The sequence below is a fragment of the Hetaerina americana genome, unplaced genomic scaffold, assembly GCF_022747635.1.
Source record: "Hetaerina americana unplaced genomic scaffold, ioHetAmer1.1.p SCAF_9, whole genome shotgun sequence".
NCBI classification, from domain to species: Eukaryota; Metazoa; Arthropoda; class Insecta; order Odonata; family Calopterygidae; genus Hetaerina; species Hetaerina americana.
The window spans coordinates 24340316-24363272 of record NW_027287538.1 but is presented as its reverse complement, the minus strand read 5'-3'; the positions used below and the strand labels follow the sequence as shown (position 1 = coordinate 24363272).

The following is a 22957-nucleotide window of genomic DNA, read 5'->3' as shown; positions in this document are numbered from 1 at the left end:
CTGTCTTGCCAGGTACTACTCCCTTCCACCTCCATCCGCTCCACATATCCTTCAGCCTCTACACGTATCCCGTTGCCCCCTCCACCTTTCACGCTGGAACCCTAACCTGTACGCATGGGAGGGAAAAAAGACACGATCGGTTGTTCATTGGTACACATCGAGCCCATCTGTTTCGGGCCGTCGTCATTCCGGGCGATGGAGGACCCAACGTTGGGGTGGAAGGGGTTGTCCGTCGCGGGAAAATCACAATGTCGTGCGATCCCGCACGCTGTCCCCGGCGGGCTTTTGGAGGTGTTCGTTGTTGTTAATTGATTCACAGAAGCTGAGCGGGGCTTTGAAATGTCTAAATGAGCTTCTTTAGTTCTCTTGATCATTTATATTTGTTGATTGCATTCGAAATCACTCGGAAAGAACTCTTTCAGGGACTTGGTGGAATTTATCGAACCTACGGGTTTTTTTTTTGAAAGGGGAAATGCGTTTGGCTGATTGAAAATTGTGGTGTCTTCGATTTTTATGCAATTTTATTGGTTACGCATGTTGCCGGTGGTGCCCAACTCAGAAGGCTGTTGGAATTTCCATTATAACGAATCAATTAGCCGATTGAACATTTGGATGCCTAAAAACTTAGACGTACTTAGTTCTACAATATTTTGAACAAGCATCTCGTTGCTTATGATATAAAATAAATTTCTTACCTGAAATGCCATGTTTACTCTTAATGTTGATTCTTTTCACTCTTGTATTATCCTGCTACATAATACCCCGCCACACGCCCTTGCGGCGGCTTGCGGGGTATTATGTAGATGTATCCTGTAGACTGGTTAGTTTTCCATTCTTTGTGGATATTCCAAAACATTGTAAATTAATGACAACGCATGGGGAGCCACAATTACTGCGCAGATTGAGAGAGATTATCGTGATTAACACTTGGCTTAAATGTGCTGAATGTTTATCCATTCCCCTGCTCTCATTTGATAAATTTCCTGCCCCGTTATTTTCACGTGATCGATTCGTGAAAATCGTCTCTGGACACATCGGGGCTGAAAGTATCGTGTTAAAAGCGTGCGATAAGGGGGATGATGGTTGCGAGGCTATGGGAAGAAGATTTGAAGCGGGGAGAAAAATCATTCTACCGACTATATCATTGTAGCGTAATTCGTTGTGCCGAGATTTTCCCCGCATCGCACTAATCCCCTTCCCGATATAGCGCCGCGGTGCGTTTCCTCTCTCTCCCCACTCTCCTCCCCCCCCCCTCTTGCCCTCCCACGCCCTCCCCCCACAACCCGTCCTCCGGCCGCCTCGAGAGCCACCGTCGCCACATCACCCCTCCCGCGCTCTCAACCCTTTCCTCCCCTTCCGCCATTTTCTCCTCTGCCGTCGGCGGCGTGGGTCCACCGCCATCTCTACGACATCCTCTTCCTCTCGTGGGCTTCCTACGGGGGAAGCCGCGGTCTCCCGCTCACCGCTCTTACTCTTTCTCATTCTCGGAAGATATCTCGCGATTTTGAAGAATGATGCCTGTGAGTATGGGAAATATCGGGTACTGCAGGTAAACACTCAGAAGAAGGGGAATCCTAACCCTAACCCTGGATCCTTCCGCCGCAGAAAATATCTGCATCACTTGCATTGCCAAGAGCATCCGTGCAATTTCAATAATACGATCAAGAGAAATTGCAGCATAATGTAGTCTCTTTGTGAATGAGGGTACTGTGAGGATTTTTGTTTGACTGCCAGCATCATAGATTCACCTGTTATAGGAATATTAGTATCGATGGCGCATACATTTATTTTTACCTGAAGTTATACTCAAACTTATGATCTACATCTACATAATACCCCGCAAGGGCGTGTGGCGGGAGGTCACCAACCGTAAAAAAGAAAAATACCACATGCAAAAAAACAACACGGAAAATTACACCCACAGCAGCGCACACACTCATGCAAAAATCCCTTCATCCAATACTCATGCAAACACATGTACCGCAAAACAACTAAAAAACTGCACCCCATGATGCAGCACGAAAGCCATCCTACAACACGGAAGCCAGGACACAACAAGCAAGAAATTGAAACATCACTACCTCATGAAAATGCACCACGAAACACTCTACCCCCAAAGAGTCTCTAAAAGGCCGGGAATGCGACCCAACGTTGCAGGTAGCAGGAATTTCCCCCCGCGGAGAGGGACGAGGGATTGAAAGGGAAACTTAAAAACAGATGAACAGAACATGAATGAGGTCATTCGGAAAGAATGGGTTATTATAGCAAAACACACAAGGTTAGTGGAAGAGCATGCATTTAAATACAACTAATTATTTTTTAGACGCTGAGGGTGGCAAGTGGAATTTTTGCTATCTATAACCCTGCAGTTGCTATCCCGTATTGTCCGTGGGAAGAAGGAGTCCTTGAGTCGGCTAGTTCTGGCATCTATTTCCCGAATTTTATATGCATGATCCAAGCGACTAATGTATGTAGGAGTACGAATAATTTGCGAGACCTCGGTGCTGAAACATGCGGATCTAAATTTATTTAATAATTTCAATCTTGCATTGAATCGTCTCTCAGCCAATGATTCCCACCCCAAATCCATGAGCATTTCGGTGACGCTTTGCGTTTTATCGTAGGAATTTTTTACAAAACGGGCTGCCCGGCGTTGAACCTTCTCAATTTCCCGAATGAGACCTTTTTCACTCGAATCCCACACGCTGCATGCGTATTCTAAATGAGGCCTTACAAGAGCGTGGTAACAACGTTCCTTGACCTTCGAGTCACTTTTGCCGACAATGCGTCTAATGAATCCCAATTTTTTATATGCTTGACCGCAGACTTTACGTATGTGAGTCCCCCATGATAGGGACATGTGATGCGTATTTTCTTTAGGTATCAATTTTGGGCCAAGGCTTAAAACTAGGAATATAATTTTCAATGTATTTGGCATTCATTTAATCCTGAAAATTTTCTCGTTTTTAAATGCAACTAGGCTAGCCAAGATAGTGTGGATTCCCATGGCCATATTGTATTAGAATATTTATTTTAACTGTATTTATTTTGCTTTATTGCGAAAACAGCACTTCGACCTTTACATCGGACTTTTAACATTCTTATAAATATTTGACACTTGCATACATACCCAAGCCCTAGATGGAGGAAAAACCACCAAGATGGGAATCGAACCTGCGACCTCTGGGTTGGCGCACGGGGACGTTAGCCCGCCGCCATCGAGGCCAGCCAAAATATTGCTTCTAATTGTTCTCAAGTACTCCGTAGTATTAGTGTCTTGTGGCGGCAATAACCTATAAAGAGAAAGCATTGAAGTATCAAAGCAATTTCAAGCCAAGGGGCTCCTCATCTTCTGAATAAAAGCATGTTGATGGCAATATTTATTTGATGTTTATAAAGTCATCCGATGGCATTTAAACATTAAATAAAAGTTAGCTTTTGTTATTTCCCATGTTTATAAAATAAATACAAGGATTAACTAACTAAAAGCTTGGTCATCCAAGCTCAAGAGTGATAATCATCGCCAAGCTGATGGCAAGGGATATACATATACGTACAATAACCTGTACTCTGAATAATTACCGCATGCCGAACATGCTTCAAAATATATGCACAATAAGCACACATTCAATGGGAGGTCTAACCAATGCGAATTAACAATTCTCCGTAACAATTTTTCGTTTACATCTGCATATTACCCCGCAAGCTGCCGCGGGGGTGTGTGGCAGAGAGTGTTAGGTCACTACCCGTAAAATAGAATGAAACCACATGCAAAACCAAATCATGTTACTTCTAGACAAATATTAGTTTGATCATCCACTCGACATGTTTTTCATCCGAATATTTTCCCAGTTTCGAACATTTCGTATGATGATCCCTATTTTAATGAATGCTTATCCACAGAAGTGTTTTCTGATAAAAGTTAGGTTCTGATGACTGTGTGATTCGTAGTTACATATTTTACTTGTCCCGCCATTATTTCTTTTACCCCTCCGAGTTTATGGGTGTAAAGATTTCCTTTCCCAGAATTTCATTATCGTTTATTTTTTCAGATTTAATGGGAGAACTAACTCCTGACAGCCCCCCCCCCCACCCCCGTGATCTTCCCGTCCTTTCGTGATAGTTCATATCTTGACCATATTCTTGTCTTCTGGCTGCTTTCGTTGTGTGCCTGGACCTCTCGGCTCCTTCCCATAGGGGCAAGGCCAGAGGAGGAGCCTTCCCTCGCTCCGAGTGAGAGGAGGAGGCGTGGGAATCTTCTAGCCTGACTGGCCCAAACTCCTCACCACCCTCCTACTTCGGCCTCTCATCCCTTTCCTCGGCTCGCTTTTTCGGAGGATTAGCGCTGTATTCTTTTCCAGGCCGGATTCCCCTTTGGAGCCTTAAGGGACGAGTTTTTTTTATTTCTCGAGGCGGCTAGAGTCGATAAACATTCAATTCGTCGCTGATTTTCCGTCATTATTCCTGATTTGGTCGTGTTTTCGAGCCACCCGCCCGTGTGCCACTGCACGATGTATTGAATTAACGTTCGGGTTCGTAATTTTCGTTCAAGCCAGAGGAGAGAAGTGAACCCCTCGCATGCCACAGAAAAAAAAGAATGGAGTGGCCCATGATGGTTCGTCAATGTCAAGGATTTCTGCTGACTACTTATTTTCCCACGTGTCAATCGCTACAGTTCGAGCCATTCTGTATTTCCATAGGAAATGTCTCAGGGTCACCATTTATCGCATATTTAGGCATAAACCAGAGACTATCGAGATTCTGCTCGGACATAGGAGCCTCCTTCGTCGACCTCAGACCAACCCTCCGATCTTGCAGGACTCCCCTTAACCGATCTGGGGTCCATTACACGGCGGAAGCGGCGAGTAAGGTAGCGGATAGGATACTCGACCACTGTAGGCCTTTTTTAGGATAGAGAGCAGGTCACTTAGTGGGTCAATAACATCTGGGGATAGCGCGTATAATATTATTAATAAAAATATAAAAGTCATTGACAACACTGGCAATGATTTAGAAAGACATGTGACACGCACTTCCCCACAAAGGCGTCCTAAATTACAGTCAGACACTAATAAGGACGTTATTCAACATCAAAATAATTTAACTATACTTGTTATAAATTGCAGAAGCCTCAAGAACAAATCAGCGGATCTAGAACACATAATCCAAACTCATTCCGCTGATATAGTATTAGGCACAGAGAGTTGGCTGTGCAATGATATTAATGACCAAGAAATTTTCCCAATAGATTTCAAAGTTTACCGACACGATAGAGATACAAGACCCGGAGGAGGGGTTTTCGTGGCAGTTAAAAGTCATTTTGAAAGCAGGCAAGTTTCATTTGAAAATAATAACATAGAAAGTGTTTGGTGCACCTTACTACGGACCAATCAACCCAACATAAATTTATGCTCTTTCTACAGACCTCCAGACTCAGATTTGAAAACACTTCACACCCTCAACGATCAAATTCACAAGTTTACACGTAAATATAATAACAGCATAAACATAATTGGTGGCGACTTTAACCTCCCTGGTATAGATTGGGACAGCAATATCGTTAAATCTGGGACCCGCGATCGCGAATCTTGCAATTCCATGATAAAATTGGTTCAAAGAAACTCCCTCCATCAAGCAGTACGCATGCCCACCCGTGGAAAAAACATATTGGATCTATTTCTTACAAACACGCCGGAACGTATTATTAGTGTATCAACTGATGAGGGCTTGAGTGACCATAAAGCAATTAATGTCCATTTGGACATAGCAATAAAAAAGATTGTTAAACCAAAAAGAAAAATTTATAATTACCATAAAGCAGACTTTGAATCTTTTGCCAATCAATTAAACTCTTCACTACCCGAGTTCAAAACCCGCTTAAGTCATGCCAACGTGGAAGAAACTTGGACAGAATTTGTCAATATCATGCAAAAAGGAATCGTAGATTTCATACCTATAAAATACGTTAAAGCAAATCGCGACCCCAGGTGGTACAATAAAGACGTTAGAAAAGCCCTTCGAAAGCAGAGAATGCTACACTCTAGGGTAAAGAGGGCAGGCGTGAACACATCATCTCCTGAGAATACACAATTATGGGACACATATAGATCCTCTAAAATTGAAACCAAAAAACAATTACGTAGCGCCTTACTGGAATTTAAACGCAAAGTACTTTGCGAGCACTTGGACACTGACCCCAAAGCTTTCTGGTCATATGTTAGGGAAGTAAATGGGAGTAAACAAACCGTGGCTTGCTTAAGGGATTGTAGCAATGTAATTCATACAGACAGCGAGGTTAAAGCTAACATCTTAAATTCATTCTTCCAAAGCGTTTTCTCGAATGATGTTGCCACCGCATATCTCCAAGAAACAATACGTACTCCACCCATGGAAAAAATAACAGTGGACCAACAAGGAATTCTAAAATTACTTAATGAGATTAAACCCAACAAATCCCCGGGTCCCGAAAATATACCAGCTAGGGTGATAAAACATTTAGCTCCAAACATTGCCCCGTACCTTGAATTTATATTTAACAAATCCCTCACAGAGTGCAAAGTACCTAAGATTTGGAAAACCGCGCAAATAACGCCTATTTTTAAAAGTGGTGACAGGGAGGATCCCAGTAATTACAGACCTATATCTCTCACTTCTATCTGTTGTAAAATCTTAGAGCACATAATTGTCAGTTCAATAATGAGACACCTTGACAATATTAACTTTTTAAGTGACAATCAACACGGATTCAGGAAAACCCGCTCCTGCGAAACCCAATTAGGATTATTTACACATGATTTACTTGTATCTGGTGAGAGAGGTAGGCAAGTGGATGCCATCTTCTTAGATTTTCAAAAGGCATTTGATAAGGTCCCACATGGTAAACTCATTCATAAATTAAAGGTCGCGGGTATAAACAAGGGCGCTATAAGTTGGGTTAAAGATTTTCTTTCAGAGCGGGAACAGAGGGTAGTCCTTGATGGCGCTAGTTCCGACAGCGTTCGAGTCACGTCGGGGGTACCTCAGGGAAGTGTGATCGGGCCGTTACTTTTCTTGATTTTTGTTAACGATTTGAACCGCGAAGTGAAAAGTAACATTAGGATGTTTGCGGATGACACGGTGATCTATCGGGAGATATCTGGGGATGAGGATCGTTTTATTCTAGCGCAGGATTTAGATTGCATTACTAAATGGTGTTCTAACTGGGGATTGACTCTAAATTATAATAAATGTTCAGTGGTAAATTTCTTTAAAAGATCAACGGGATTTGCTTACAAATTAGCTGGAGGTGACCTAGCAGTAGTTGATACGGTAAAATACCTAGGTGTCACATTCACAAAAGACTTAACTTGGGGGACTCACATACGTAAAGTCTGCGGTCAAGCAAATAAAAAATTGGGATTCATTAGACGCATTGTCGGCAAAAGTGACTCAAAGGTCAAGGAACGTTGTTACCACGCTCTTGTAAGGCCTCATTTAGAATACGCATGCAGCGTGTGGGACCCGAGTGAAAAAGGTCTCATTCGGGAAATTGAGAAGGTTCAACGCCGGGCAGCCCGTTTTGTAAAAAATTCCTACGATAAAACGCAAAGCGTTACCGAAATGCTCATGGATTTGGGGTGGGAATCATTAGAAGAGAGACGATTCAATGCAAGACTGAAATTATTAAATAAATTCAGATCCGCATGTTTCAGCACCGAGGTCTCGCAGATTATTCGTACTCCTACATACATTGGTCGCTTGGATCATGCATATAAAATTCGGGAAATAGATGCCAGGACTAGCCGACTCAAGGACTCCTTCTTCCCACGGACAATACGGGATAGCAACTGTAGGATTATAGATAGTAAAAATTCCACTTGCCACCCTCAGTGTCTAAAAAATAATTAGTTCTACTTAAATGCATGCTCCTCCACTAACCTTATGTGTTTTGTTATAATAACCCATTCTTTCCGCATGATATCATTCGTGTTCTGTTCATCTGTTTTTAAGTTTCCCTTTCAGTCCCTCTTCCCTCCCGGCGGGGGGAAATTCCTGCTACCTGCAACGTTGGGTCGAATTCCCTTCCTTTTACTGTCTCTTTGGGGGGTTGAGTGTTTTGTGGTGCATTTTCATGTGGTAGTGATGTTTCACATTCTTGCTTGTTGTGTCCTGGCTTGCGTGTTTTAGGATGGCTTTCGTGCTGTATCCCGGGGTGCAGTTTTTTGTTGTTTTGCGGTGTATGTGTTTGCATGAGTATTGGATGGAGGGAGTTTTGCATGAGTGTGTGCGCTGCTGGGGTGTAATTTTCCGTGTTGTTTTTTGCATGTGGTATTTTTCGTTTTTACGGTTGGTGACCTAACACCCCCCGCCACACGCCCTTGCGGCGGCTTGCGGGGTATTATGTAGATGTAGATGTATCGCATTGAGATTACAGGATGAGAGGAATCCATATGTTTTAATGACACGTTTCAGTGTCGCTAGTGAAGGATTTGATAGACATGCTAATTATTTAACGCGCATAATATAGCTTGGGGTTGGCTCGTGCAAAATAATAGCAGCGCAAAGTTACCAACGGAAAAGTGTCAAGTAAGATATGGAGAGAAGTGGTGGCAAGACGAGGGTGTTGAAAATATTGCTCGGCATTCAGATGGATGATGCATATTTTATCGGAGATTGGGAGGCGATTAAATAATCGATATAGGCTTGAAAAAATGCAGGTGGGGGCGAATTGTTTGCTATCCCACGACCATTCCGTACTATCGACTGGCACGCGCGGTCACCTCCTGCTGAGGTGTTCCTGCTACCCCCCCGCATCTGTGCCTCACTCAATGCCCTAAATGCTGTGATTCCAAGTTAAATGAGGAACATAACCCTTGTCAGGGTTGGTAATCGATTCTTTGGGCAACTTCCTTTCAAGGCTGGGTGTTTTGCTCAATACTTGGCTTCCTCCTTCCAGTCGATAGAAGAAAAAAATATCCGTCCCGTAGAAAAAGCTAGTTGAGCAACCTCCATTCCCATGCTGCACGTATAATCACAGTCTCCTGTACCAAAAATGGCTTTTATTTATCTTAATTCTTTTCGCATTATGTTTGCTTTTGAATACCAGCTGAAACAAACTCCCATAAGGATAGGTCTTGCTCTCTTTCTTAGTCAATCTTGCTCACTAAAACATTCATGGAGTGCACATCATGGATTTTCACTTTTTTATGTAAATATAGGTATGCTTATTGCCGCCTCTCTTCATCTGCATAAATACCCCGAGATCCACCTAAAAGGTGTGTGGTAAGGGGTACAAGCACCGAGGTGGATGGTTAAGGGATAATGGAGAGTAGGTGAGAGAAAAGGAAAAAGCATTCACTAAAAAACCTCAAAAAAACGTGCATATTAAAATACTTGGGTGAGGGGCATTTAACGTTCATCCACACGTCCTCGGGATAGGCGGTTTGTGGTATATTATACAGATGTATCGTAAGATATGGAATGTTCAAGAATTTAAACATTTTGAAATAAATGCTCGACGAAAGGTTTCGAGGAATGTGCGAAAGTGAAGCAGGTAGTAACACTTGAATGGTACACTTAAGTGAATGGGTTTTATCGCTCTAGGGGGTCCGGGCACCCCTGCTCTATTGTGCGAGCCTAAGGGGCCATTGTGCGTTTCGGGGATCGCTGTGGGAAATGGGGTCAGAGGGAAATGGATGGAGAAAGGGTATTAAACCAGTGTTGATGGAAAAAGCGCGAGGGGCCGCGCGGTTGGACGTCGGTTCTGAAAAGAGGGGTGCCATCTTTGGAATTCCCCCTCTGGGAAAAACCGGGCGAAACCCGCTTCGGGTGAATCCTTGACCTTCGAATTTGGTTAGCTATTTTCCTGTGGATTTAGGTTACAAATAGCCGGTCAAAAACTTTTCGATCCCCAAGCGAAGAACGATCACGGCATCCATACCCTCGAATGAATTGGCTCCCCTTGCATTTGAGTAAATGTCACCTCTCATATGGCAACCTGCCGAAATATTGTGTAATTGAAATATTCTGGTAATTACAGGACGTTTCTGTGTGCCTGTTGTAGTGCAGTTATCACTGAAAAAATACGATTGTCAAGCCTGTCTTTAGTACTCGTGTCCTGTCAATTTTAGCCCAATAAATCTCACTCCCTCTCTCGGTACCTTAATAAACTCGGCAATGCGAATTTTGTTCATTCAGCTCTCCTTTTTCTCCCTCCATCTCCTTGACGATCCATTAATTCGCAGGTCCTTCCATCATTTCCTCTTATCATCCTGCTTGCTGTTTGAAGCATCGCGATCCTTAGGGATCACGCAAAAATTGGCTGCTCGGGTTCAAATCGCTTGCCGAAGTTGTGTATGTATCTCTGGGTCAAGACTTCTGATTCCAAACCCTCGACTTGTTCAAATTCTTTAGCCCGGCGAACCCCTTTTCAATGTCACTCTACGGCGGTTCTTTCAACAATATTTATCCCCTTCACCCTACTCTCGAAGCATCGACTGGTTGAAGGCCATCCTATACACCTGGGAGTCGAATCTTTTTTGAAAAATGTTAATGTCTCGGACCGCTTAATCAACTAAATTTTAAGCGGATTTCGCGTAAAATTGTAGAGAAAGTTAGCATATTTACCTGCTAGCATATTCCCTTTCTTATTTTGAAAATATTTTCTTTGATCTAGGATAGTTATTAAAATTGGAACTTTTTTATTGAATAAAGAATAATCTACATAAAACCCCGCAAGAATCATCATCCACGAATGAGTAGTAGTAGTTTTGAGGGGAGGCGACCGACAGCTAAGGTCATTTGCGCCATAGGGTAAGGACAGGAAAGGATGAAGGGTGGAGAGAAACCCGGCGTCGGCATTAGCCTACTCTTTACGAAAGGCGCCAAGGGGTCCGCGGCTTAACGTCCCATCCGACGGACGGCGTACTCACTCAAAGTGCCCTCCACAAAGCCCCTCAAGTAGGGATCGAGATACCTCTGAAAAATATTCAACACCGCCGGGATTTGAACCCGCGCCCTCAGGGTGGGAAGCCAGTACGTTAGCCCCCGCACCATATAATGTTTGTAATTTAAAGTTAAAACATTTAAAGAACGCTTTGAGAAGTGTGAAAGCTAGTTCGGAAAATATACAGGACTTGGGTAATGATTAAAATTTGGGTAAACAAGGATTGGGTTGGATAATTAAACTGGTTTTTACGATACTATGTTGATTGTATGATACCAAGCAAGATATCGTAGAACCTCATCGGTTGGAAAAAAAACCAATTACGAACTCAATTTAGTACAGAAATTTGAAAATTTACCTTCGACTAGAATAAATAGCAGTCCTAAATTAAAATCTTATTCATGGCCAAAATAATAGGAAGCGTTCCGAGTAGTGTATGGCAATTCAACTGAAATCATGTTAATTCTTAGTTTCTTCTGATTTCTCTGCCTTTTCTTTGTAGTCAAACACCGATAGAGCATTTATTTTTGTCGAGTCTTTTAAGAGGTCTCCCATAATCCTTCCGTTCCGACATTAAATCCTCATTGAATAATGAAGAATAATTTGTTAATGTTTATGAAGAATTGCCATCTGAGACGGCAACTTACTTGAGTAAGCATTATAAGAGTAGCAAAACAGAATTGGAAAAAAACTATTACTTAAAAGTGAGCATGCTTGTAAAAGCTGAATTGTAGCCTTAATTGATTTTTTTAATGTTGTCATGAGTGTTTTAAATTGGGCTAAATGGGTGTATTACCACGTCTGTTGACTGAAGTCACATTTTAAAGGAATTGGAATGCGGGTAAACATTAAGAGTTACTAGAAAATTTACGGAATATCCCCTGAACCAAATGATCGCGGAACCTGTTGCAACGAAAGGGATTCTTCTTTTCTCCCCTCACACGCTTCCGATTTTCCTTGTCATTACCAATTGTGCTTGAAAATGAATGTTTTCCTCTCACTACTACCCTGCTCAGTTGTTGATACTGGCATTTCTGTGGAAATGGGTGTTTTTTTCAGTATGTACTTTCTTAATTCCGGGTGTCAGATTTCAACGGTATTCACCAGTGTTTCCGTTTGTAGAGGTGGTTTTAATATTATAAATCCATACCCACCTATCCCCCTCTGCGTCATCCCGTTTCACCCCCTCTTATCCCCGGCCCATCCTCATCCTTTCCCGCCCACCTCTCCCCAGACTACCCCCAGTTTCTCCGTCGACCAAAGGGGGCTTCTCCCTTCCCCATATCCCCCCTCCTCTATAAATCCTTCCCTCCCCCCCTCCCGTCCGTTTCCCACGCTTCCCTTCGGTCCTCTCCGACGTCATCTCCCCGTTCCCCGCCACCCTCGTCCCACTCCTCCACGCCAATACCAATCCCCACTTCTTCCTCCACCGCACCCCCCTCCCGACACACCGCCACCCCGAAGACCCGTCTCCCCCGCTCCCCCCCACAACCTCTTCCCTCTCGCGGGCCGCACGGTCCCCGCATCTTTCCTTCTCCCTCCCGCAGCTCTGGAGCGCCCAAATGTCCGTGCTCCCCTCCCTTGCAGCCCCTCGCCCCGCACCCACCCCCGCCCCTCACACCCCTCCGCTCTCCCCTCCGCCACCTCCCTCGCCTTTGCCCTGGTTCCTCCCACGCGTCCCTCCCTCTGCGACGCAGCGTTCCCTACCCTCCCTCCGACCCTCCTCCAAGAGTCCACTACTTCCTCCCCAAAGGCCGATTTAACATGGGGACAGTTATCTGTCAGGCAGTCCTGGAAGACGACCCGCTTCATGTAAACAGGTACAAGACAGTGCGTTGTGTAAGCGACTGTCCGATATGGGTCGCACCTCGATTCTAATTAGAGTAGCTGGCGATGCGGTATGCCTTGAGGGTTACGGTGTATGGTAGAGGGTAATTATCAGACTGGTGTGTTTTAGCGTTTCATGGACGTTGATCAGCATATTCTGTAAAAAAATCATCATTAGTAATTTACTATGAGATGAGTTAATAGCTTTCTGTAACCTGATGTGCATAAAGTAATCTAGCTGTGTCCTTAATATTCGTATGCTAATCTCATTGTCGTAGTTAGCAGGTTGCAGTAGTCGGTTGCAATACATGTCGTTCCAAATTTCATGAAATTAAACTTATTTGGTTTATTTATGGTTTATTTACTGGAGGATAGTGGCCTAACACCCCCTACGACACGCCTCCCAGGCGTCTTGCAAGGTGGGATGTACATTTTGATCCGGAAAATCACGTTGTGGCAACTTGCGCAGTGCACATCTGCATGCTACCCTTCAAGTCATGCCAATGGTGTGGTGGGTTGTTAGCGCGTTAACCATGTGTGCCATCAAAATTATATGGTACTTAAAGTTAATTTACCTCTACATAATAACCTGCAAGGGTATTATGTAGAGAAAACTCCATTATTAGAGGTATTTCTACACGTTAATCTACATTATGTAGAGGCATGTGTTTCTGCGCCAGGCATGCGCCCGAATAGAATAGCCATGTTTCTAACGGATAAATTTAATAATCCAAGCGATGGAAATGATGTAACAGAAGCTTTACATGCACAACAATATCGAAGGATCAAGTATTACTCAAATCACGGGGTAGATTGCAATAAAATAGGAGTGGGAGCAATGGTTACAAGTTGGGTCTCATTTAGTAAACAATTGATCTTTAACGTGTTTGTTTGTAGCTTTTTGGCTGTGGGGAAAATAGCTCATTAAACCTGACCTCTCCTGATCTCCCAAATCGTATTTTCATGGTCGTAGTACGGCGGAATTAGTAATTCTCCTACTTGTACATGGTTCCATGCAATTGAGCACCAGGAATGTAACTTCAAAAATTAAGCCTTCTTCATATTTGGTTGAATACCAATGGAAATTATTTCAAGTAATTTTTATCATGATAGCCGTAATTTCGTCCATCCAAAACCTATATCTCACCGGTAGATTACCTAATAAAAAAAAAATAATCGTAATATATCATCTTCACAAATGAAGCCTACGTCTAATTTATTTAAGAATTCATCTGTAATCTAACCATCGCTCCTTATGCGACTCCCATCTTAGATCTTGTAATAATATGATTACACTAGTAAGTTTTATTACTTCGTGAGAATTCCTTTTAGTCGACTTCTCATTTACCGATAGAAAGGAAAATATCCGGGATAAGTAATACCTACCTTTAAAAACGGCTCTTGCGTCTCTCAATTTTGCTTAAATTGATTTTAATTATCCGTGCCATTGCTTGTTATTTAGTTGTGGTTATATCATATTGGTCACATTCTATTTTTTGTATCGTTTCGGTCGAGCAAGGGGTGGGCTGAGAAAGTGACTCGGATTACACTCAGTTCAATCTAGGATAAAATGCCGAAGTCCGCCGAACTCAAGTTGCAATCGAGTTCCATTATAAGAAGGGTAATATCATCCCTCACCTTCACCCCTTTTGTACCTCAAGGTGTCATTCGCCTCTCACTTTATGCTGAATCACAAAACATCAGGGGTCTGTTCCAATATGCCATTTAAGTATATCTATCACTTTGTAGCCACACGTTTCGAACGAATATCCTTGGCAACAAAGTCTATGGATGGTTAGAAAGTTATACAAAGGTAAAGATAGAATTTCAGTGGGCCCCTTGGGCAGCTGTAGACGTGCGAATGACCTTGGCTGCTGATATGCCCTTAAGCAAACAAAATTTGTTTAGACTTCTCTAATATCATTTAAAATTACCTTATCCTAACCTCTAATACGAGACACTGCGACTAGTCTGATTGTTTAGTCGGGTGAGTGGAGATGTCTTTCTATGCTTATCCCTTGCCCTTGCCGTTTTAGTTTTTTTCTTCTTGCCGATTTAGCGTCGCCTAATTGTTACAACAGATAAGACTACGTAATGATAGGTGGCCGTGGTATGTTCTTGAACTATGCTCCCACATTTCTACATCTCAACTACATCTACACAATAACACGAAAACCTCTACAAAGATGTGTGGCGGGGGGTGCAATGAACCGTGCATGGAGAATTATTAGCTTATACATATATCATTCAGGAGCTGGCATGCGCATAGCCCTTATTTGGTGCCCTTATTAGTAATCGGCTGTGACAGGCGTTTAATGCGTGTTTGAGGCATCCAAAAGCAGCATTTCCCTCACTCGTCCATAATTGGATATTTTTCGATCCGTTTAATACTCTTCAGTTCACTTTCCTTTTCCTTTGATTCCCGTAGCCCCCCACCCCCCTATCGCTCATCCCCTAATGGAAACACGGCATAAACTTTGATGGCCCTCCAAGTGCCGTTAAGTGGTCTTTTCTCATTTGAATTCGACGGCGGGTGTGCAGCGTCGCTCGCGCCCGTTCCAAACATGCCGGTTCGACTTCCCTCCGCCCATTCGCCCCCCCCTTCCCTCAGCCTCACCCGCCAGCTGCATTCCCTGCCCGCTCGACAGCCGTCTTCATCGTGCGCTATTCTTTTGCTAGTTTGCGCGTCGCCCGAGATACGAACGCGGATCCGATCCTTTTGTTCGGCGGCAGCGATCACCCTAGACGCCACATGAGCATCGCTCACAGCTCACTCCCCTTCCCACCCCCTCTCCCCCCCTGCCCACTCGATTTCCCTCTCTTCCCCCCACCTCCCCGACTCCGCTTTTACTCGTCCTCCGCACCGTCCCCCTCTCCATTATTCCTCCTCACCAGATCCCCCGAGCAACGTCCCTTCCCCCACCCCCTCAGCGTCCCCTACCGCCGCCCACCACGACGCCCCCCACGCTGCCCCAGCGCCTCCTCCGCCCCCGTGGCATCGGCTGGAATCATCCCGACGGAAGCCCGCCGAGTGAGGAGAGGCGGCGCCTGCCCCGGTCCCGGCTTCTCCTCCACCGCCAACGGTCCCCGCGGGTGGTGATCGGGGCTCGCGCGGCCGACCCGACCGCCGTCTCGGTGGCGTGCTCGAGTGGACAAAGTCCTCCTCCACCCATTGCCCCGCTTCGATGCCCACAAGTGGCGCGTTTCCGTAACGCCGCCCCAACCTTAGCTCGACTTCCCCAGTCGGTTGATCCCGACTGCCAAAAAATGTTTCGGAGAAGTGGCAGTCCGCGCGTGGGAATCTCGGCCGTCCTTGGTCGAATTCGCCTTAGCTCGGTGATACCTCCCGACTTATACCCCGCCACGAGCACTTGCGACGGCTTATGGGGTATTGTATTGACGTAGATGATGTGACATATTCATCAATATAATGCAAATATTTCAAATGGAGGTAGTTTTTTGACTGGTTTTACAGATAAGGTCATTGTTGCACAAGATGTACCCTGTCGAGTCTCTGCTCGGTACCCGTGTTGGCTGGGTAGCATACTCGTCGATCGAATTCGCGGGTTCGTTCATTTTCATTCACGTCACATATTTAACTATGAAATCGCATGAAGGTATATTGAAAAACTTAAACGCTTATTTAGCCACATCAAAAATGATACCAGAGGCATAAGGGGTAGCGGGGGTCAGCCAGCATCCGTTTCACGAAAGTGACAGTGTTGCGTATTCGCATTACCTGTGGAACTATCACTTTTATTCCATTTGGATGTCGAGAAAAGGTTTCATCCCAATTTATCGTGATTATTACCGTGGACTCAGAGGCTTAGATAATCTTAGATTATTTGCAGACGACGTAGTAACATACAGAGAAATAAGGACACCGGCAGATAGCGTGCCACTCTCTAACGATTTAGAGCGGGTATCTGAGGTGTAAAGAATTGTTGGTGGAGATTAAATGTCATAAAATGTAGAGAGCTGAAGTTTTGGAATAAGCGAAAATATAAAAGTAGACCTAAATTATAAAATGAGTGGGATCGAGATAGCAAATTCAGAACGGGTCAAATACTTAGGTGTTAAACTGACATATAACTTTCCATAGGGTACACGCATTAGAAGAATTAGCGTGTTAGCCTTAGAGAATTTAATTTTTATTAGACGGGTTGTTGGGAGATATAATGAAAAATCAAGAGGTGTTACTTCACTTAAGTGGGGTCACATTTAGAAGACGAGGCAAGTATCTGGAATCCATGGCGAAAAAATGTAAATTACGGAATGAAGTAATGTTAATCACAGAAAATACGATAATGTTTTCAAAATTGCTACGGGAACTAATAAGTGTCGTGGGTATGCTGTAGCAATTGAGCTGGAGGCCTCTTGATTTTCGAAGAAAGCGGTCAAGCTCGCAATCCCCGCCATGCGCCCTCTAGGCTGCTTGCGGAGTGTTGGATAGATGTAGACGAAAATAATAACTAACTCTTTTGGGGAGCCCAAAATTTATTCACAAAGGATTACTCATTTCATATTGTTAATGTAACGGAGGAAAAGCATTAATTGCTCACCACGAATAAATTACTGAATACGCCTAAATTTGCTTCTTTCGATTCGCTCGTATTTATTGTTGGTGGAGAGGCGGGAATCAATTTATATTTATCGTATGTTTCATTGCTTGTTATAAGTAGTTTTTCGATGGACATGTTTTTGCGTCCATAGTATTTGCACCGCAATTTGTAGTAGCGTAAATTAGTTTAGCAAACTTACGTGATTTTTATTTTCCGGCTTGCCCTGGCACTGGTTATTTGTAATCCTCACGGGAATACTTTTTATGACCTCCTTGTAAATCCATAGTATTATGTCGTAGTTTTCATGGAAATCAATGCAAAGCGCAACGGCCCTCTATGGAATTCCATAAAAAGTCTGAGAAGAGATCCAGCTGGGTGACCGTCCGGGTGTTTCTTTTGTTTACATCGGAAACTATAAGGAATTAGACACTGATATTAAACCACTGGAAAGATGACAAATGAGTGTACCATTGTTTGTGTAAAAAATGGCTGCCCGGCTATTTATTTTTAGAATTAGCAAATATTGGCGGAAGCCTCTACTTTCGTGAGATAAGAAATTCGTTTTGTTTTTATACCAAAGTTTACGGCTTCTCATTTTGTCATGACGGTGCCGACAACTGGCATCTCGTAAAACGATATGGAGGGTGATGGAGTGTTGGCCCGCGTCGTCCCTGAAATGTTGGACTTACTCCGACGTCGGATAGTTATCGGCCGGGGAGGGATCGATGTCGTATGTTGCCGGAAAATTCGGATCATGCAAAATTAAGCGTGTATGTACCTAATCGCCCGCGCAATGACCGCACGATTCGCTTTTAGGGGTCACCCTGTCCTCCCACCGAATATGTTACGGACGATGTGGTATACGGTCGAGCCAATCGGGATCTGCGATTTCTCTTCCCTCGCATCAAAAGTATCCCTTTGAGCCCAGGAGTACGGAAACATGTCGCAGCATGTGCAAAGCTGAATCGGATTAGGGCGGAGAAGATCAAAACGTCTGAATGGGGGGGTTCACTTTAATTTTATTGTTTCGCGGTCAAATCGGTTGTCGACCTCGAAGCAGCACGAAGTAATGGTTTTCCAAATGAAATGTGATGGCGAAACAAACAATGCCTATGGGGATTGTTGCGATGGAACTGCAGCGCAGAGGAAATATATTTGTAGAATCGAAACAACGGAATGAACTCTTTATTGGCAAACCCAATGAACTGAGGTCCTTGTTCATATGTTTTTGAAACGGATACCCGGGTTCTAGATCTGAAGTATACGTCTTTTTTAATGCTGACCTGGAATTTCTTGATTTAAAATGTCAGCACAGTATCCACTTCTTTGGCCATTTTTGGGGGGAAAACGGATCAGTTTGTGAAAGAGGCACTGGTTATGTGCTGTGGATTGAATTGTTGGAGAAATCGGTGGTGAGGAGTGAGAGAGCATGTGGCTTATCTTGACATGTACGAGGGTAGGCTGAAAACTAATGCACACATGCTTGTAGAACACAAAAAAATGAGCCTCAGAAGCTCTCCTGGTGGCATGTGGAAGTAACATTCCCCCTCAACACGCATGCGCAGGTTTGAGGTCGTTTCACTCATCCAGTGTAATTTGAGAAGCGGAGGTATGGAGACGTGTCCTAGTGCTATGTCAACACGTGTCCTAGTGCTATGTCAACGCGAGTTAAACAGCGTGACTTAAAAAGTGACTTCTACTGAGATCCATCGCCGTTAAAAGGCTGTTTATGGTGACGATGCTGTTGATAGGTCTAATGTAAATCGATGGGTGGTAAAATATCGTGGGTGCGAGCCTGGAAAAGCCATAATTGTTGATGAAACACGCAGCGGACGTCCGATCACTGCCACATACGATAAACATCGCAAACTCGTCGAAGATTTAATTCAAAATGACCCGCCAGTCACCCAAAAGCGTATCGCAAACCATATTGGAATATTCAAGGAACGTGTCGGCTTCATTATTGAACCATTGAGATACCGTAAAATCTGTGCACGATGGGTACCACGCCGTCTCACAGACGAGAACAAACAGCGTCGATTCCACACCCTCCTTATTCCCTGATCTTGCGCCTTGGGATTTTTATTATTTTTTTCCCCTCAACTCAAGGGTAATCATTACACCTCGGATGATGAGGTCAAGTCCTGGATTCGAGAAAAGTCGGAAGTGTTTTTCAGTGACGGAATGAAAAAACTTAATTCACGCTGGGAGAAATGTGTTAGCCTTAACGGTGACTATGTTGAAAAATAAATATATGGTGTTGAAACTTATGAATTTTACTTTTATGAACTTTTGCCCGATCTTGCTTTATTTGTTTTTGTTCGCGCTCTACAAGCATGTGTGCATTACTTTTCAGCCTACCCCGGTATCTCCGGCGGAATGCACGCAATGTGATATACGTGATAAAACAAATAACGACGTGTGATAACGAAAGACGGTCATCGAGTGCTGCGGTTAGGACTTCTCTTTATAATTCCATCCGGACTGCCTGTCCCTGGTCCCCCTCCTTGGAGATGTTTGCACCTAATGTCTTTCAGGTTTACGCTTAATAATTGTCAGATGAAAATATTCACGAATATACATTAAAACGGTCGTTTCTGTTCTGAATTCCTAGCTGCAGTCAAAATTTGAGTCGGAAACGAATATCTTTCAAATTTTGGTGGCATTTATGTAGTTCTAGCTTTTTAAATTGTCATCCAATGCGCCCACCCTTTTGTCGATTGAAAAATATCGTAAAATGTTTATCGTTGACCGACAATTTTAATGCTTCCTGTTGAAATTGGAAAAATAAGATGACATTTTCCCAGCATTGAATGAATACAAGTGATAAATTGAAATACATCATTTAGCATGTTTTCATAAGTGCTGTACCGTAGGAGTCTGCGTCGGATGGGGAGGAGACACGGGTGAAGGACCCGAGTACTGGGGTGGAGAGACGGGTATTGAACCCTGATATTTTAAAGACTATCTCCCGGGTTTTCGACCGCTCTAGTTTTAATTAAGTAGTTTTCGTGAAAAACGTCTTGACTTGTTGAGATACCTTGATGGAACCGTGGGATTCTGATCGTCACTTCTTAAAGCATCGGTTGACGTAGGTGAATTGAAGTTCATCTCCATTGACTAATGATTTCAGTACAATGAAGGCGTTGTTATGCATTTGTCTATGATAGATGGCGACTAAAAAGTAATCATAGAAAATCCTGGATTAAAATATGCTTATGTAAAAAACGATATTCCTCCTATGTACGGCCAGTGGACTGGCAACCCCCTCCACAACCCCTCGTGGGGGCTTGCGAGGTGATTTGTCGGCGTAAATACCGGCAGATATTAAAATAATTTATAATTAATATTGAAATAATTATTTACACATCTAGAGCACACCTGAGGTTCAATAGACTAATCGTAGTGCCCCTAGAAAGAGACCCTCCGGCAGGAAATCACCCAAACAGGAAGGGGAGAGGGGAAAAAATATGAGGAGACGGTCCAAGCCTCCCGGTCGATCGGTTGCCCATTGAATTTTATTCGATTTGTTTCGCGGAAGAAGTCGCGCCCCAGCGGAAGGCACCCCTTCCGGCTTAAGCGAGCCGGGCGGTCTCCGAAAGGCCGTCGGTGCCCATTTGCACACCTCCGTGCCTTACGTGCGTGGTGCTGCAGCGGTCCGGAGCGTGTGGAAGGAAGGCAGCGGCAACGGACGCGTGAATGGTGCGCCGCGGTGGGCGAATGGACATGGGCACGGGTTTGGCGGGGGCGGGGAGGGGGAGCCGTGCTATCAGGAAGCGAGCTGCAGCAGAGGCAGTTTCACCACCACCCAACTTTCCTCTCTCTCTCATGTCCCACCACCACCACCTCCCCACCCTCTGTTGTTACCCCCCCTCTGGCTTATTGATCCGTGAGTTTCTTCAGCACACGCGGAAGGGGAGGGAGGAGGTGGAGTAGGGAGGAGGAAAGGGGGTGGCAATGGCCATACCCAGTCCCACCCGCCCGCCTCCCCCCACCCCATTTATCTACACCCCTCGGAAACCCCAAACTCCTCTCCCCCACCGAGAAAACCCTCCCCCTGCTCCTCTCGAAGAACCCGTTACCCCTTGACAAACTTTCTTTCACCCCCCCCCCTTTGCAACCTTCTAATTCCCCCATCCTCCTAGTATCTTTTGTCGTTACTAGACCTTCCCTTCTCTAAAATAAACCCTCTCCGTGTATCCCTCCCCCGAGTCCCCCCCCCCCTCCTCAGCCCGTGCTAATCCCGTTTTCCTTTCCTTCTGCATCCCTCCGCTTCGTCTCCCCCTTTCTCTCTCTCCACTTTCGAACCTCCCCGGCTTCATCTAGTCCGCTCCTTCCCTCCTCCCACGACCCTCGGTACAACTTCCCTCCTCCACACCGTGTGGAGCGAGGAAACGTTCCCGCCATTTGCTATTCCCTCTCAACCCAAGTGGTTGTGCCCACGTGGCGTGATTTTTTTTCCGCATGCCTGTGAAGTTTGAGAGGAACGATATGCCTATTTTCTTTTGGGGAAACGCGTCCACATTGATCCAGAATCAGATTCGCTTCATTCGCATGTGCCAGTCATCGGAACATTTCTCATGCTTTCCTGGTGTCTTGGTGTGTACCTCGAGAGTTCGAAGCCACCATCCTCGTAAGGTGCACTCGGAACCGTGCGTGGTGAATTTAAGGAGTAATGTCCCACCTTTGGAGGCTTGTGGTTTTTCAAGCCGAAATCTCATGAGAAAAATATTTTTCACGAAGGGATTTCTGTGGTTTTTTCCTGCCTGAGAAACTCTTGAGCCCTTGTTCACAGCTCTCGATTCACGATCGCGCCAGAGGGCGATAGCAAGCGCTGATAATTTTTCCATGTTTATAAGAGAGACTCGATGTATGTCAAATTTCAATTTTTTTCGGCAATTTTTTTGTTTTGTACAATGAGTGAGCATAGTAATTGGTTTAGAAATGAAAGCCATTATTATTGATCACGCAAGTATTTAACTCGTGAATGATCTTAAAAATATCATGACTTACGTACAGTGTTGTGAAACCTTATTTGCGTATTGAGAAAATATGATCTGGCGTCCGTTGAGTATCCGAATATTGGCCGAGGGGTTCCATGCTTCTCAAAATTTCATCGCGTAGGTGGCAGTGCTCAGCAAGTTTAGTGCTGAAAGAGGAATGCATTTTCTGTACTCGAGTTTGGAATATGAAGAATATGGAATATCTTTGGCTCCAAATGACCTTAACGAGACACGCTTGATACATGTATCACCGGCGCGCGCTAGATGTAGCAAGGCGCGTGTGTGTTAAATTGTACGTGTTTGCATATGTGCCACTAAGACTAAATTCCCTCTGACCACCGTTCATTTTGAAATATTAACAATAAAATTTTAAACCGGACATACGAAATTCATACAATTTTTTGAATTCCCTGACATTGTTTTTTTTCTCGTTATTATTTAGCCTGATGTAACATATTTGTGTGGATTCTTTTTAGCTTACAGGGATGCAAAGTTCAAACAGCCAATTGGAGTGTTTATTTAAAAAGTATTTCCTAAATTTTTCAAATTAAAAATGATAGTGACTTAAGCAGATGCATTGAGAAAAATCTCGGCTACTTCATATTTGATGTACTAATTGGGGAAAGGAAAGGACAATGAAA

The 22957-nt window shown here is 44.1% G+C and overlaps 1 protein-coding gene across 3 annotated transcripts in view; it reads left to right on the top strand.

The window, feature by feature from the left end:
- The window catches only part of MTA1-like (metastasis associated 1-like), a 163464-nt gene that overhangs the window by 100180 nt on the left and 40327 nt on the right, over window positions 1-22957 (top strand). The window lies entirely within an intron of this gene.